We start from the raw sequence: 14,408 nt of genomic DNA on the forward strand, positions 1-14,408 counted from the left end.
TGTTATATTACAGAATGTTCTGTAGGCAACAGACTTTTACATATTCCATGTGTTTTGAATGGTATATTATGTCTGAATTTGCTTTATTGAGTCAGCTCACACACTGTATTTGCACTGTCAAAGCTTTCCTTATATTTCAGGAGGTTGTGTATGTGTGGGACAGTAAGAGCAAGGGTTTTAACACAATAAGCAAATCATCAGAGAGTTGAAAATAATTATTTAATTATTTCTAAAGATACTGAAGCTAAGCATCAGGTCAGCAAATCCTTACTTGTGTGAGTAATTGCATATTTGAGCAGGCATAACCTGTTCCAGCTTGCTGCTCTGGAACAATTAATACAAAACTGGACTGCTTTTCCCAATGTTTGCATGGTTATGATTTAAAGACATCAGTATGTTATAAAGACATCTGATTGTTCCTGCCTATTTCAGCGGTTGGGCTTGTGTTTCTCATAAATATTAGTGATATGGGCTTCAGTAGGAGGGGAAAAACACTTTTCCATTATTTAATTTGATTTCCAATATCATAGATACAAAGGCAAAAAATTAGATAGGACAGTACTGCTCAAAAATGTACAATAAAATTTTTATAGCAGCACAGAACCAGTTTTCATTCCAAAACATGAAACCACAAGTTTGACTAAGTAAAAACTTTTTACTTAATATTTCTAAGGGAATAGAATATTGGCTGCAGAATGTGACCAATGCTACTAAATTTTGCATAAATTATATAAACATAAGGATAGTGAATTTTGTCTCCCATGGAAATCCTAAAGGGATTTCCTTTCTTTTGACTCTCAGTCAAAATCTTTTACTTATTTGGATCTTGTAGAGATATGAGTTAAAGATGCATCTATCCTGGTGTTCTGGTCGAGTCTTCAGCTATCTCATTCTGTATATGATACCATGTAAACTATATAGTGTACACCTTAATCTCTATCTTCTGACTTGACACATGGGGAATTTCACTTACTGACAGCAGGAACTCCTAAAATCTGTGCCATCTGGGCAACTTCCCTGGAGTCAGCCACTCCAGCCCCACCTGATTCCTCAGTGGCTGCTGACAGGACTTGCAGAAATGGAAGCCAAGTCTGCACTAGTGGTAGTAATGCTGGAACGTTTGCACCTCCAACACCACAGCAGAACTTGTAAACTCTAGGATAGCTAAGTGGTTTGAAGCCTTAAGATGTTTTCACGTAATTGCAGAGGAAGACAGACAACATAGCACCCAGTACTATGGACCCTGTAGAATCCTTCTTTTGATTTCCTGAAGTCATCAGGTCTAAGGTTCAGTAAATTAAGGAAGCTCAGAAATTAGCTTCACATTACTGCTGTTATATAGATAATTGAATAATACAGATACCTCACAAAGCAAAATTTTAAGCTTGAAAGGCCATGGAAAAGGAAACAGTTTGTATTCATCATGCCTGATCATGAAATTTCAGTACTATTTCAAAAAATGTGATCTCTAAAAGTACAATCTCTGGAGATTACATTTCTCATGGAAAATTATGACTTCTGGATACTTCAGTATTGGTTCTTCAAAGCTTTACAGGAATGAATTTTAGCAAGAACTACTAACCTTGACAGGTTGGAGGAATGGGCTGACGGGAATCTCATGAAGTTCAACAAGGAAAAGTGCAAGTCCTGCACCTAGAGAGGAACAACTCCAGGCACCAGTACATACCAGGAGGGCACCCAGCTGGAAAGCAATTTTGCAGAAAATGCCCTGGGGGTCCTGGTGGACACCAGGTTGAACATGAGCCAGCAATGAGCCCTTGCAGCAAAGAAGGTGAATTGTATCCTGGGCTGAATTAGATGAAGGATTGCCAGCAAGTGGAGGGAGGTGAACGTTCCCCTCTATTCAGTGCTGGTGAGGCCACACATGGAGTGCTGTGTCCAGTGCTGGGTTCCCCAGTACAAGACAGACATGCAAACACTAGAGAGAGCCCAATGAAGGACCACAAAGATGATTAATTAACAGTTTCTGTTCTATGAAGAAAGGCTGGAGAGCTGGGACTGTTCAGCCTGGAGAAGAGAAGATTCAGGGGCGACCTTATCCATGTACAAAAATACCTGAAGGGAGGATGTAAAGAGGGTGGATCCAGGCTCTTTTCAGTGATGCCCAGTGACAGAACAAGAGGCAATGGGCACAAACTAAAACATAGGAGATTCACTCTGAACTCCGGGAAACACTTTCTGACTGTGAGGGTGACTGAGCACTGTCACAGGTTGTCCGGTGCGGTTGTGGAGTCTCTATCCTCAGAGATATTCGTAAGTCATCTGGACACAGTCCTGGGCAACAGGCTCCAGGTGGCCCTGCTTGAGCTGGTTGTTTGGACAAGATGACCTCCAGAGGTGCCTTCAAGCCTCTGTCATTCTGAGATTCTCCAATTCTGTGAATATTCCTGTACCTTTAAACATAACAGCTACTCTGACATTACTTGGTTCCCTCACCATTTTCATCACAAAGCCTACTGAAAAGAATTTAAGCCATATTTTTAAGCTAAACAAGTAGATTTTAAAGCATAATGTAATATACTCAGGAAGTCTTTATGGCAATATTAAATTCATATTCTTTAATTAAATAAATAGGATAGGAAAGACATCACTTTAGAAGCAAGGTTCTTCATGACAAAATGATCTTTCTATAGTTTTGTGGCAAATGGTCATGAAGAAAAAGTCTTACTCTCCTTCAGGCATTAGTCATGAGTCCCATAGTGTCACCTGCCTTAATTGAAAAGACAAATACAGAATTTTCTAACAGACTTTTTATTATAGTGCTGCATAGCAGGATATCAAATTTAAGCAAAAATATTTAGCACATTTCAGAAAGTAAGGAAAAGGTGAAAGAGAACTTACTTTAGTGCTAGTGAAAGGAGAAGAGTACTTAAAATATACAGTGCTTTAATTTTATATTTATTTTTTTCACAGAATGCTACAGCATTTGTTTCTGCCTTGAACTGCAAAGATGTTGTTAGTAGCTTTTTGAAAAGCTTATAGGAGATGCACATGTTACACTGAAGACAGAAATTTCTCCAAAGACACTAAATGAACATAGTAATGAAGCACCTTAAGATATAGTTCAAAGTTGCATAAATGGCATAGGAAGCTAACCTACAACTGTCTCTCTGAAATCAAGTTATGATTACAATTTTATAACACAGACCTTTCTTCAAAGAATAGATATTTCTAGATATTTCTTCCTTTTCATGCCATTCTCAGTACCTTTACCAAACATTCAGTCTCCTCCTCTTTGTAGTTTTATGAAATATCTGGAGCTATGCTGAAGTAAGGATTCAATGAGGGGAGGAAAGCTTTTAATGGTTAACTTACCATACCAAAAGTATTTGGGGAATGATTCTTTAAAGACTGGGGTGCTGTCAGAGATTAAGTTTTTGAATAATCAGTGTGTTTCTCCAAACAAAATACAATGCAATCATCCTTACTATAAAAGGTTGAAATCTGCTTTCAACGCACCAAATTATATAAAAATACATGCAGACTAGAAATGTTCTTAACAACTGGCTAAATCATTACATTTGGCTGATTCATTGATCATACAGTAGCAACAAGGGGTGAAAGATAGTACTGTCTAGCCAATTTTGGGATAGCTTACTGGAGCCAACAAATAATATGTTTTGAATTCAGATTACTACTTTGCACCTGTGTGGTGCACTGCATCAAATGGTATCTGTGATATTTCCCACTTAAGTGTAAAAACAAACAAACAAATCTCAAAAATATAAAAGAATGCTGAAAACACAACAAACCACATAACTCTGAAAGCACTGAGTAGTGCTGCAATTATGCCAACTAACAGTGCTATAAATCAATTTCACAACCAAAGATATGTATTGTCAAAAATCATAGCAAGGATTAAAACATGGAGTCAGGTTCTTACTCCATAAGTAGGGAATATTTGTAATTTCATGGATTATATATCACTTTGCATCTACTCAGGTTTATAAAACAGACAAACTGGGAACTAATGCATCTTCTCTCTCTCCCTTGACTCCCCATCCTAATCTGTTTATCTAATCTTTAATCTCTCTCTCTCTCTCCTGGTTCTAATCTTTTTCTATAATCTATTTCCATCTCTCACACTTTTCTCCTTAACTTTTTTTCCCACACTTACTTTTGCTCCTCAAGATGTGAGTTTCTCTCTTCCTAGTTCAGACCTGTCAGAAATTACTTTTAGTCCTATTCAGTGTATTAAAAGAGAGCAAAGCAGGGAGAAAATCCCATATAGTTCCTCCATTTCCCTCTCCAAATTGGTTCCCTAGTTTGGCTAAATAAGAATTTATACTATATATTTTTGTAGTAGGAGTCAACTTGTTACTATGTTGCTTAGTAAATTTGCAATCCAGTCTAGTAAATCAAGGAGCCAAGACAGGAATACAAGAACAGCAGGCAGAGCCACATGCAATTTTTTTGAACTAAGAACTTCTGCATATCACAAGAACCATTAAGAACATAGCTCACAGATCTTTCTAGGACTGTTTTTAATCTGCTTCCTTTAGTAAAAAAGTACAAGGGAATTTTCTTGGTTTCAAGGCAATTGAAAAGCAAATAACAACTTGTCAACTCAGTCATCATTTTGTATAAAATTACCTTGCACATACAACATGCAACATAAATTTGAAGGCTGCTGCTTCTTTTACAAAGAACAATTGTTCTTTACAAAGAACAATTTGTAAACCTGAAAGTCTATTAATTTCTTCATTAGTTTTCTTCTTTCTCCCTGTAAATTTGCTTCCTAAAGTATATTAATTTTGGAATCATATTAAACAAAACCTGCATCAGTAGACTGTCACTTTTCTGCTTAAGTTTTGATAGAGTTCTCCACCACCATACTTCATTAAAAGATATGGTTTGCACCTGTCATTGTGGTATCTGTTCTACCATCCTATTCCCAGAAACAGAATTCAAGTATAGTGCAATGTTTTGTTTTAGTAGGATCTATAGGATTGTTTTGTATTTTCCTGAAGTATTTATAATAGAAAAGGAAAGTTTGCAGGAACCTTTATGAAGACAGGTGATGCTAAAAATTTTGGGTCTTTAGTTTTTATGAAGACAGTATAACCGTTAGAGAATTTTTCCCCCTTTCACATACCAGAAAGATTGTAAATGTTTTTCCATAAAAATTAACTTCTAAGCTAAAAATTGAAAACCACCTTAAACAGAAAGAATAACAAAATAAAGAAGTGCAGTGTCTGGGATAAGTGAAAACATTTTTTGTTGATATAACTAAATATGTCAGAAATGACTGAGAAAGCATGCATTCAGCGTTATCATGTTTTTGAAGAAGGGAATAGCAACAGTAGCTAGCTTCATCTTACGAGGAGCGGCTGAGGGAACTGGGACTGTTTAGCCTGGAGAAAAGGAGGGGAGACCTTATCGTGCTCTACAACTACCTGAAAGGAGGTTGTAGCGAGGTGGGTGTCAGTCTCTTCTCCCAAGTAACAAGTGATAGGACGAGAGGAAATGGCCCCAAGTTGCGCCAGGGGAGGTTTAGATTGGACATGAGGAGAAATTTCTTTACTGAAAGAGTGGGTTAAACATTGGAACAGGCTGCCCAGGGAAGTGGTTGAGTCACCATCCCTGGAAGTGTTTAAAATATGCGTAGATGAGGCACTTAGGGACATCGTTTAGTGGGCATGGTGGTATTGGGATGACGGCTGGACTCTATGATCTTAGAGGTCTTTTCCAACCTTAACGATTCTATGACTCTATGATTCTACGATTCTATAGAAGAGAAGGTCTCTCAGCTTCCCATTATTATCTAAGAGTCACAAGTAATTCTGAAATGTCACAACTTTAACACCCCATGTTTTAAGATACAAATGACCTGGTTTATGTAATTTCAGGAACATTTCTGGTTATTTTACTCCATTGTGCTGATGGAGCTCACACTGACAATCTATGTAGAAAAAAATACAGAAATAATAAACATTTTTAAAACTAATGGAGTTAATTAACTCCAATATGTTCTTATAATGGTATACTGTAAAATATCTAAAATTCATTAAAACGTCCTGTGAAGTAAAATCCAGTCAGAATTTCATCAGAGCTCTAACATACCTGGCAGACAGATACCTTGTAAATTAATAGATCTGTTGGCTTCCTACCACCTGTATGTATTGGATTCATATAACAACAGTTTGGATTGCTTCATTTACAATGGACAGTCAGGTAAAGAAATGGAGTCATAGCACTTGTCCAAACACATCTGGGAACATATTAATTGTCTCCCAAGGAGAGTGCAACAAACAAAAAAAAAAGCCCCGAATGCCTCCCATGCATCATATCTTCACCAAGTTCCTTGTGTCATGTCAGTGGTCTCTGAGACATTCAAGGGAGCTTTCGAAAATTTTTTCAAATATTCTTGAAAAGGTCATTTAAGAAGCTGCTATTCCTCTATTTTAATGTGTAGCTGTTTTGTTTGTTTCTGTTCCATATTTTCCTATACCTGCTGACTTTAGTATCTTAGTTCCATTTTCTGAGAATTAATTTAACAGTAACTTCTGATTATATTTCCAGCCCTTTCGGTGGATTTATCACACTTTTCTTTTCCTTCTTTCAGCAAACTGCAGATTCAGTTGTAACAGAGGCCTAGTGAAAGTAGGCTGACATCATTCAACTGACTGAAAAGATAGCAAATGTAGCCAAAGAATTATTTCTGGAGTCTTGAGATCTTGCTATTCTTCATTTGAACCAGTCACATTACAAACATCAGGAGTTGAAAGCATTAAATGTTAGTCTATATACCTCATCTCCTGTCAATTTCCATATCCTCTCTACCCCATATATAATGCAGGGCATCATAGGCAACCTCTGTTCCATTCCTCTTTCACTCCTGCCAAAGCTTCTCCCAAACTGACCAGTCAACACACTTTTCTCAGTGTTTATAGAGCCACAATCAGCATGTCCTTCAGCCTTTACACAAGCAAGGAGAAAACCATTCTGAGCACAGAAAGTTGAATGAAGGGTGATCGAATCTGGATTTTCAATTTTCTCCCCTTTTACCTTCCCTGTTAAAATAATTCTGCTTTCTCGCCCAGACTTCCTAAGAAATGGACACCAGAGAGGAGATGACAGTCTGAAGGGCAATATGAGAGTATTGATTAGCCATCTGGCTCTTGCAAAGCAGAGTGTAGCAGCTGAGCTATGCCGGCCTTTTCTTCACTAGTAGCACTACTTTGGGTAATTTTAACAAAAGCTGTAAAAACAGATTATATTGCACTTTTTTTCAAATATATCTGAAAATGATTAGGCAATTGGAAAGCTGTTTGGTCAGGGCCAAACAGACAGAATGAACAACTGCATAAGCCTGATTTGGGGGTGCAGGGGTTAGGGATTTTTTTGAAACTAGTCTAAAAATCTGTGTTAATAGAACTCCCCTGATGCTTGTCTGCAACCAATATAATTCCTAATTTTCTGCTTCTTTTCTTCATCTGCATATCCATCTCTTCTCTCTTATCGTTTTGTTTGTCAGTGACCTTAATTTGCTGTGTAATGTTAGCTCCCCTAGACTTCCTGGCATCACTGGTCAAAACCTTTTGTTCTGTTTAGTGCTGTGCCACCAGTTGTACTTCAGAAGCTCTAGGAAGAAAAGAGAAAATCATCCAGACCCTCAGTTTGAAAGAGCACAGGGATGGGAAAACCACAAAACAATTTCAAGAAAGACCTTTAGGGAATAACCATAGTCAGGGTTTAATTAGAAATGAGACAAATTCTAAGATCATTAAAATGTATATAATTTAAAGTGCTAATAAATATCACTTGAACTTGTCAATTTATCAGTCTTTATAAAGCCTTCTACCCCTGATGGAACAACTAGAGCACATCCATGGTCAGCAGAAAGTCTCCCTTTGACTTGATTATGATGAAGTTTGAGAACAAGGGGACTCATTCTTAATTTTGAAATCTGTTAAACTTTAAGCTTCATGTGACACTTGTAAAAAGAGGAAAGAAAGAATAATTTTTCAAAGTTATTTGGGGAAAAAAAAGCTCAGATACGGAATAGAAAGAAGGTGAGAGATTGTTATTTTAGACAAAAATATTGCAGAACTTACTAGAATAGGTCTCATGGCTGGTACTGTGCAAGTGGTCATAACGCTGCTATGAAGATTTAAAGGACAGTCCTGGAGAATGTCTTCTAAATATGCGCTACTATCTGTTAAAAATATACTGTTACAGTCAGTCCTTACTGATATACAGGAGGGATTTCAGGCAATGCTCCTCCTCTGTATCTCATTTTCTCTATAATTTTCATTTTTGTCTGAGACACCCCCAAGAAATATGGAAGCTCACAAGATCTTCCTGCGTTGTGTTGTAGAAAGCGTGTACTAACCATACATGATCATGCTATTAACACAGCAGTGATTTAAATTACCAAAAACATATGCACTAATACTGGGGAGAAATGCCACGGTAATAATATAAAAAAATTAAAAATCTGGGTAGACAACTACTATTAGTCAAAGCTGTCTGACTGTACGTATGAGGCAGCTGGATTTCTGCTGCTATTTACCTTACTGTGACACCAGCCAGCAGGGACTTCTGTGTAACCAGACTTAAATTAATTCTATATTACAGAGAACACAAAAGAACAAAAAACATACTAAAAACACAGATTAAATACATTATTGAATATATCTCTTTCTGGAAGATGAAGATAATCCTCTGTCCCTAAATATTAAGTATAACACTCACATTACTACAGAGAGATAATAGCCCAGCCTTTATCTTGGCCAGCCTTTGTCATCTCAGTGAGGCAACAACTACAATAGTCTGAGTGCTCAAGTATAAAAGTGCTCTCTAGGTATACGTAAGCTTATGTTTCCTCATCAGACTATGCTCTGAATGACCTCACCCAAAACTTGGTTGCCATTGTCCATCAGACAGCATCCTGACACAGAACACAAGCTAAAGTTTCACTCTGCGAGGTATTAGATTACCAAGAAAATTATCTTTTAAATCATAATTGATTAAATTTTACTCAAAACATATTTTTTACTGATTCCATTGCTGACACAGCAGCCAGATCAACAGGTGACAACGAATTTCACAGGGTGTGAAATAAGACAGTGCCATATTTGTATTTAGCTGTCTTATTCCACTTAGGCACATATTTTCCTATCAATGCAATGGAATGATTGCAATGCAGTCATAGTGAGGTGTAATTATACATTTGTTCCCTCAACACAACCTGTTGTTTTATTATCATGTCACCCTCTAATAAGCTGTTTGGGTGAGAAAGACATTGAGCTAAACTAAGCTCAGGAAATCAAAACAGCTTCATACATAAGGAAATACCAACCCTTTAGAAAAACATCTGCTTCAAAAACAAGAATAAACTATATCACTGGGATTTTCCCATCTGGATGGGAGAATGGAAGACAGACTTTGTTGCAGGCACAATGGCTCCCACTGGGATACTTGCAAGCTCATACAGCCACAAACGTGGCTCCAAAAGAGATGAAGTAATTCCTTCTTCAGAGGCAATGGAATCCTTTCTATTTGCCTGCATGCAAGAAATATGTCCACTTTGTTCCATCCCTTTGCAAAATGCAGCCTGCTGTTCAAGACAACTCTGCAGGCCCTTAGAAGAGGCAATAGTACAACTTTCCATGTCTCTAGTTTTCCATAAGCCCTTAAATTATTCACACTCCCCACGAGAATTAGGAAAAATCCATTTCTGCTACATAATTTCAGGACCTTTCTGTACAATTGCAGTAAAGCTTCAAAGTACTAATTTCCTTCCTTTTTCTTTGTCCCACTGCTTCTCAATGTATATGGACAAGGGCCAAACACAGTGTAGGCAAAGTAAGTGGTGTGGTGCTGATGTATGGTTTGTGGAAATTCCACAAGAAAACTTTGAGTAGCAGAAAGACTACAGAAAAAAATACAGAACTATCTTTACAAAAAGAAATTTGAAAAAATTAGAAACTGACATGTTCTTACTTTTAATTTATGAGTGTTGTAACTTTTTTCTACTTAGATTTTCCATCCAGTACCTTCAGCAGGGAAACTCTCAGGCATGAAGAAAATGCAATAATGGAAGACTCAGGTTGCAATGAATTCTTGACTCAGTGGAAAGTGCGAAGAGACTATATCTCTACTTTCTCTTCTGCAAGTGTGTCATGGATCACCGCAAGTGAGGCTGACCTAGGACATATTATCTGTACATCTGCAAAGCCAGCTTACTGCTCCAATGTATATTTGGATCTTTGAGATAAAAGTTAAAAATTGATCTCCAGGGAAAGAGCACTTACAGTGCCAGCCTAAGAACTGCAACAGCAACTTCACAAAAATGTTTCTGATAGAAAGAATGCCACTGAGAAAATTAATAGTGAAGAATTATGACCTAAAATTATTACCATAATTTGTTCTACCTGCTCAGAAGAAGATTCAACACCTTGCAAAATAGACTCAGGTGTTGGGTGTCTAATTTTATATAGGATCAATAATAAATAAACCATACCAAGCTCTTCCGGCTAGCGAACAGAAAGTAAGAAACCATAGTTTTGAAGTTATAAATTCAGTGATAGAACAATGTGTTCAAAGCGAGAAGGACCTCTAATGACTTTCAAAGTCACGTTCACCCAACAAAAAAAGCCAAGTTCCCAAGTTCTCTTTAAACTTTTGCCAAGTAATTTCTTAAAGAAAACACAGTGGGAATATATTGACCTTCAAGCTCAGTCAGAGCCATATCAGGACTTAGTATGCACTTAGTAATGTACTTCTTAAAAGCCACAGAATTTGCCTTATAAAACAGAAAAGTTTGAACCTAATGTCAAATTAGACAGGCAGAAAGCTAGCAAAAGCTGACCTTTCAGCTCAGAATATATGGAAGCTCTTTTCTTGCAAAAAAAATCTCAGTGCTTGAGAACGAAGAATATTGTCAGAATATGTTGCAAAGATTTAAAAAATCTCATTCTTCTAAAATGGTCGCATTTTACACACTGCAAAACATGTTCTACTATTACCCGAGGAGAAAGTACCCTCAGACACCTACACGGCAAAAAATAACCAATCTTCCTGTCTTCACATGATTTTCTCTAATATGTGCCTGTTTGTTTAGGGTGCTTCAACTTCAGTGATGTTCTTGGCTAGTGTCCACATCAAGGTGAAGTCATCTTGGGAAAACACACCATGGAGAATGATGACCAAATCATCATGATGACCAAATGGTTGCATGATGGATATATGACTGGATATGAAGTACATTCTCATCTAACTGAAACAAACAATGCTAGCAGCTAGAAAAACAGATTGCATATTTTCATCTCTGACATCTGTTTAGATTGAATCTGAGGTGGCTCTGGTAAAATAGACTCCACCTTCAAGGCAGCTGCAGACATAATTTAAGAACTCCATCTCTGAAAGAAAATAAAACATCCTGATGTTTAAAAAACTCATTTTAAAAGTTGTTAAAATAACTGCCATATTGCTGGGGGAGAAAGCAAACTATCACAACAGCTATGTGATGTAGGACATTTTTACAATTCTATATATGGTGACTATAATTGTTATTAATCTTGATCACATTAAACTGCTTTTAGTGCCCCTGAGGAAAAAAAGAAAATTTAAAAAAATCCAAAGACTATCTTTCAATTAATTCACAGAATCTAGAGACAGAAAAGACATACTGGTTTATGGTATCTGTCCCCTCAGGGTCAGTGTGACATTAGTCCTTTCAGAATCTCTTCCAGTACTTTGAACTTGTCCAAAATAAAAATTAATCGATGGATGATAAGGCCTACACATACAGAACTTTTACATTTTTTCTAGCTCCACTTGTCCAAGGATCCTTTTGTTCACTCACATATCCTTCTACTCCTAGATTGTAATCATGTTTTAGTTCTGAAGGCAGGATGTTTGTGTTTCTTTCTGAGGCCTGCATCAGCCAGAGAGAACCACCAGAAAGTATGATAATTGCATAGAAGGGGTGAATCTAGAAATTAGGGTATTAGTGGCCTATTTTAATAACATGTCAGTGTTAAAGACGTGCTGACTGCATTTTAACTCTACTCTCCTTACATTGAGAATCTACAGTCTGCAGCCCATCCCTTGCAGGTACGGGGACAGAGACTTCCAGCCACAAAACATGAGCCCAATTCACAGGATGTTCTTTCATTCCTGCAGTCCTCCTCCTGAAATAAGAAACGTTGGTAGATCTTTCTAAACCATTTCAGCTGAAGATCTCTATTGGCACCTGGAAAAAATCACTAGAACATAGCTAGAAAGAGCTCAAGGATGCTACACACATCTGCAGGGTAGGAAAAGAGTAGACAGGACAAGACACTAGGTTCATTGAAGGAAGAAAGGGTGAACAGGGAAGTCCCCATAAATGGGAGTGACCAGAATGTCTGGCTATAGCCATGGATTTCCAGAAGGCTTCCAAAGCACATATGGATTTCCAGAAGGCTTCCAAAGCACATATAGTTTTTCCACTATGCCAAGTATACTATAGGTCCTGTGATAGTGTAGCAACATCAGTGAAGATTTACAGATGGTATTATTAAAACAAATCCCCAGTGCAAACAAAGCTTTAATAAATAACCATCTTTCTCTTCAATCAATTCTGTTCATCTTTCTGTATCAATTCCAAAGTCTCTTTGTACTTATTTTTTACCAAGTTAGTTTAAAGCCCTTGAGCCTCAGTCAGTCATGGTGATATGTGTGTGAAAGACACTGTAATTATTAGACAATATTCTGCCATTAATTTAATCCTCAGCAATTCCACTGTAAGATAAAATACATTTCCTTTCCTGCAATTTCTCAAGGTCAACTTCTCACTGTGAAGTCCTGATAGAATTAACATGTGATCTGTAGGCCAGACATGAAAACATCTAATACAGATCATATTTCTGTGGGAAGGCATAGTACGTTATGTTCCTGACTTTTTGCAAGGTCAATCATTGGGGGTTTTGCCTTTCCTTAGTTTTCTCAGGGTTAATGTTAAAGTGTAATGACACATTTCTTCTCAACCATCAAGACACTATGCAATTAATTTGCAGAGCACATTAATTGATATGATTGAACATTTTTATTGATAAAGGAAATATGACCACAGGTGGCCTAAAACTTATGGCTTCAGTGCTATCTGATCAATATCCTAAGAGTAAATATCCACTCAACATGAAGATAAAATAAGAGAAAGAGCTTCATTTCTTGTAAGAAATACTTTAAAAATATTCTAAATACAAAATCCTTTCATTACTAAAACATTCTATATCTATATTGTCTTTCAAAGTATTTAGTGTTCACTCATATATACATTCGCACTTTGAAGAAGAAAAAGGTCAATATTAAGTCCTTTTGAAATTCCAATCTCTACAGCCTACATTTTTGGGGAAAAAAAACTCACCTTCATTTATCACATATTCCTGAGTGTATAGTCATTTTGCAGGTGTATACTGAACAGATCGAAGAATCTTCTTACCTAGTCCCTGAAACTGCAAACAACATCATCCTTTCGGGGTAATGTACCAATGTTTTCTTAAAACTTGTCCCATGTGAACCTCCTGAAGTTCAACAAGGCCAAGTGCAAGGTCCTGCACTGGGTCGGGGCAATTGCCAGTATCACTACAGGCTGGGGGATGAACGGATTAAGAATAGCCCTGCAAAGAAGGACTTAGGGATACTGGGAGATGAAAGATTAGATATGAGCCAGCAATGTGTGCTTGCAGCCCAGAAAGCCAATGGTACCCTGGGCTGCATAAAGCATGGCCAGCAGGTTGAGGGAGGTGACTTTCCTTCTCCTTCTCTATTCTGCCCTCATAAGACCCCACCTGGAGTTCTGTATCCAGTATGATGAGCGTGGTGAGACACTGGAATAAGTTGCCCAGAGAAGTTGTGGATGTCCCATCATTGGAAGTGTCCAAGATCAGGTTGAATGGGGACTTTGAGCAACCTGATTTAGTGAAAGATGTCCCTGCCCATGGCAGGGACAGCTGGTGAGCGAGCCAGCTAGGGAAGGTGCCCCACTTGGCCCTGTTGTATGCGAACAGAGAAGGACTTTTGGGTGATGTGATGGTTGGAGGCCATCTTGGGCATAGCAATCATGAAATGATAGAGTTTTCAATTCTTGGAGAATTAAGGAATGTGGTTAGCAGAACTGCTACCTTGGACTTCCAGAGGGCAGACTTTGGCCTGCTTAGGGGCCTGGTTGACAGAGTCCCTTGGGAGGCAGTCCTGAAGGGCAAAGGAGTCCAGGAAGGCTGGACATTCTTCAGGAAGGAAATCTTAAAGGCGCAGGAGCAGGCCATCCCTATGTGCTGAAAGATGAGCCGGCAGGGAAGAAGAGGCCTGGATGAACAGAGAGCTTTGGCTGGAACTCAGGAAAAAAAGAGAGTTTGTGACCTTTGGAAGAAGGGGCAGGCAACTCAGGAGGACTA

This window comes from Pygoscelis adeliae, unplaced genomic scaffold, assembly GCF_000699105.1.
Source record: "Pygoscelis adeliae isolate BGI_AS28 unplaced genomic scaffold, ASM69910v1 Scaffold164, whole genome shotgun sequence".
NCBI classification, from domain to species: domain Eukaryota; kingdom Metazoa; phylum Chordata; class Aves; order Sphenisciformes; family Spheniscidae; genus Pygoscelis; species Pygoscelis adeliae.